Source organism: Cebus imitator, unplaced genomic scaffold (genome assembly GCF_001604975.1).
Source record: "Cebus imitator isolate Cc_AM_T3 unplaced genomic scaffold, Cebus_imitator-1.0 Scaffold346, whole genome shotgun sequence".
In the NCBI taxonomy this organism is placed as follows: Eukaryota; Metazoa; Chordata; class Mammalia; order Primates; family Cebidae; genus Cebus; species Cebus imitator.
Genome location: NW_016107661.1, coordinates 456,403 through 460,111, shown reverse-complemented (window position 1 = coordinate 460,111; position 3,709 = coordinate 456,403). Strand labels below are relative to the sequence as shown.

At 54.3% G+C, this 3,709-nt stretch overlaps 2 protein-coding genes across 9 annotated transcripts in view; one reads left to right on the top strand and one right to left on the bottom strand.

The window, feature by feature from the left end:
- Nucleotides 1-1,473, bottom strand: part of CUNH16orf71 (chromosome unknown C16orf71 homolog) — a 17,500-nt gene extending 16,027 nt beyond the window's left edge. The window contains exon 1 of the mRNA XM_017506001.2: nucleotides 1,182-1,473. The gene's annotated coding sequence lies outside the window, so the exon portion shown is untranslated. The remainder of the gene's footprint in view (nucleotides 1-1,181) is intronic.
- Nucleotides 1,474-1,497: 24 nt separating this feature from the next.
- The window catches only part of ANKS3 (ankyrin repeat and sterile alpha motif domain containing 3), a 38,880-nt gene continuing 36,668 nt past the window's right edge, over nucleotides 1,498-3,709 (top strand). For 2 of the 8 annotated variants that reach the window (XM_017505987.2, XM_017505983.2), the window contains exon 1: nucleotides 1,498-1,713. The gene's annotated coding sequence lies outside the window, so the exon portion shown is untranslated. The remainder of the gene's footprint in view (nucleotides 1,714-3,709) is intronic. The other 6 variants (XM_017505978.2, XM_017505979.2, XM_017505980.2 and 3 more) reach the window with 6 other exon arrangements.

Sequence of the window (3,709 nt, the reverse complement as noted above, 5' to 3'; positions counted from 1 at the left end):
CAGCCCCTGCCTTTGAATCTTTTATTTATTTTTATTTTTAAGAGACGGGGTCTCGCTATGTTGCCCAGGCTGGAGTGCAGTGGCTATTCACAGGCACGATCCCACTACTGATAAGAACGGGAGTTTTGACCTGCTCCGTTTCCGACCTGGGCCGGTTCACCCCTCCTTAGGCAACCTGGTGGTCCCCCACTCCTGGGAGGTCACCATATTGATGCCAAACTTAGTGCGGATACCCGATCGGCATAGCGCACTACAGCCCAGAACTCTTGGGCTCAAGCGATCCTCCCTCCTCAGCCTCCAGAGTAGCTGGGACTACAGGCACGCGCCACCATGCCCGGCTGTATCTTAATCTAAAAGGAGACGGTCCTGTTTTTCAGGAGGCTGGAGAGCTTGAGAGCTGGGGGATGAGGTCCTCTAGAGCCAGTGTCAGGAGAACCCTAAAGCTCAAGAGGCTGCTGTGACTTTGGCCCTGCAGTCAGTGCCTTAAACCCCAATCAAGACAGCGGCAGGAGGTGTGAACTGGGGGCCGCTTGCTTCCTCTGTGCTTCTGGGACCAGGGCAGGTGCTCTGAACTGGGAGCAGCAAGTTGGGGACGCAGCTGGTGCACACCCAGCGGGGGTTTTTTGTAACTAGGGCTCTGTTCCGCAATTCAGAGCACAGTATTTCTTAGGGCAACAGAAATGCCGAAGAGAGCCTCCATAGACTCCGATAAACTCTTCAGGCAGACCCAACAACAGGGGAGGGAACGGCATTACCGTCCAACAGGTTTGAGGGAATTAAGTGTCAGTTGCTGGAATCTGCGGTGAAAACGGACCAGACAATGCAGGACCATGAACGCCAAGTTGAGGAGCTCAGCGCATTCAGCAAGCAAAGGGGGAGGCCTGGAGCCGCCTCTGAATAGCGGCCTTCCGGCTCCGTCTCGGGGTTGGTTTCTCAGCTTCAGCCCGTTAGCCCCGCCGCCAGCCCCGCCCCGGTCCCCAGAGCCCCGCCCCCGGCCCGCCTGCCATGAGACTGCCGGTTGTTATGGCAACCAGACGCCAACAGCCTCCCGGGTCGAGATTTTAAATTTTAAAGCTGTGGAAGTAGAAAGTTCGTCGCTTCGCGTCTCACCCACCCCCAGCCCGTGTTTCCCCATGTTTTGTTCAACTCCCTGTAGCCGCAGCAGGTCCGAGGCCCCTCACCTCAGGCCTCTCACTCCACTCCCTGCGCGGTCCTGGCACGGCCGTAAACAGCCTTCAGCGAATCACTCCGGTCGCCTCCGCCCCACGAGCCGTGCTGCAGTTATAGCGGCTGTTCAGTTCTTCTGAAGTCTCCCTCTCAGCAGAGCATTACATTATTGGACGGTCCCCACATTCCCCCCGCCCCTCTTTCGGGCCTTTGCGCGTCCAGCCTCTCCTGCAACAGGATTGGTTTCCCTGGCCAGGGCAGGGGCGGGGCAGGACAAACACACCTTGCTCATTGGCTGCCGCGGGTATCCTACAACGAGCCGGGAGCTGACCGGAAGGTCCGGATGCGGAACGTGCTCATTCCACTGGGCCCACGAGCTGCCCCGGCGTGGACCCGCGAGCTTCCTGACGTGCTCCACGCCCTCCCGCAACTACTTCCGGGGCGGGCTACGGGGGCGGCGGCCCGTCGAGGGAGCGTGGCGGCAAGCAGCCCGCGGGGCTGGCGGCTGCGGCCCGAGGGCGGCGAGAGGCCTGAGGCCCAACACAGGTAGGTTCCGCGGCGGCCCGGCTCCACCACTTGTCAGCATCTGCAGCCCGTCTAGGCCAGGCGCTCCAACGTCCGGCGCTGCACTTGCTCGCTGTGTGACTGGAGAGCCAAGCCCCACATTTTCTTTATGTGGCTGTGGAATGGGGACGATAGTGCTCAGTGCCCCGTAAGGTTCCTGTGGGGATGCGGCCGGGGGGCGTCGGGAAGCGTCACAGCTGTGAGTTGTGGGGTTGTCGGCCAGGGACCCGACCCGGGGCCAGTCAGCGAGCTTTGGGATGCGCTGGTTCCCGCTGCGGTTCCACGGGGCGAGACAGGGTGTCTAGGGGCTTTCACAGACCTCCTCTGTGGGCGTGACACTTAACCACCAGCATCACATTTGTTAAGATTTTTTATTTTAAATTTTTGTGGGTCCGTAGTAGGTGTATACATTCGTGGCGTGAGAAGTTTTGATATAGGCATGCAGTTCGTAAGAATCACATTATGTAAAATGGGGTCTCCGTCCTTCAAGTATTTATCGCAAACAATCTCATTATACTTTTTTAGTTACTTTTTTTTTTTTTTTTTTTTTTTTTTTTTTTTTTTTTTTTTTTTTTTTTTTTTTTTTTTTTTTTTTTTTTTTGAGACGGAGTCTCGCTCAGTCTCCCAGGCTGGAGTGACGTGGCGCTGTCTCGGCTCACTGCAACCTCCGCTTTCCAGGTTCAAACGATTCTCCTGCTTCAGCCTCCCGAGTAGCTGGGACTACAGGCGTGTGCCAGCACGCCCGGGTAATTTGTTTTGTATTTTTTCGTAGAGACGGGGTTTCATCGTGTTATCCAGGATGATCTCGATCTCCTGATCTCGTGATCCACCCGCCTTGGCCTCCCAAAGTGTTGGGATTACAGGTGTGAGCCGCTACACTCGGCCCCAAGTGCTACTTTATACCACACCTGTAAAGTAACACTGGGGATGGGACGCTTTAGTTTTTCTTGCTCCGTTGCCCAGGCTGGAGTGCAGTGGCTTGATATCAGCTCACTGCAACCGCCTCTCGGGTTCAAGCAGTTTTCCTGCCTCAGCCTCCTGAGTAGCTGGTACTATAGGCTCCCGTCACCACACCCAGCTAATTTTTGTATTTTTTGTAGAGATGGGATTTCACCACGTTGGCCAGGCTGGTCTCGAACTGCTGGCCTCAAGTGGTCTGTCAGGCTGGGTCTGGTTCTGATTATCCTTAAGAGCTTTGGGGGTGTCAGGCATGTAAGGCTCCAATAAATAGAGAACATGGCCCCACCCTGCAGGAGGCCTTTGGAGTGGAAGAGACATGCCCAGTGAAGTCTTGAGTTGGGGTACCAAAGGGACTCTGAACTGACCCTCAGCTCTTCTGGTTTCTTATTCAGGTTCTGTTGGCCAGGACTGTTCAGGGTGGGCTTCTCACCTGCAAAGTGAGGGAAGGGGTATGATCTTGGGCTCTGTTAGCTGAACAGGTGGTGGTTCCAGGAAGGAGGGCTTTGCTTGCCCCACCACACCTACACACACACTCACCAAAGGCCTGTGAAGTGTTGGTCCCCCATATTGGTGGCTTGTTTCTTTAGCCATCTTGGCTGTCACCTGGGGCTTGGAAGCCTGTTTTAGTAGAAGCTGAGGTCCTAATTGCATCTTTTGACTACCATAGCACCTGTAGGTCATCAGAACATGACAAGGCCCTTGTTTTCTCCTCCGCTCCCTTTCCTGCCCTTGTTTTTTGGCATTCATATACCTAAGGGATTCCTGGTGTGCCGTTACTGGTGTGGGCCCGTCTTGGGGAAGGTGTTATCACACCAGTTTACTGGCCTGTTATATTTCCTCCATATCTCTCTCTTCAAAGGATGCCTAAGTGGATTCCTGTTCAGTTGATCTCTGCTGAGTGCCACTAGTCACATCCTAGTTTCTGTGCTGGGGAATTGCTTTCTTTTTCAGAAAAATTTATTTTTCTTCACTTTTTTGAAATTTTAAATTTCATAACCATTCCAGAATTTTTTTTTTT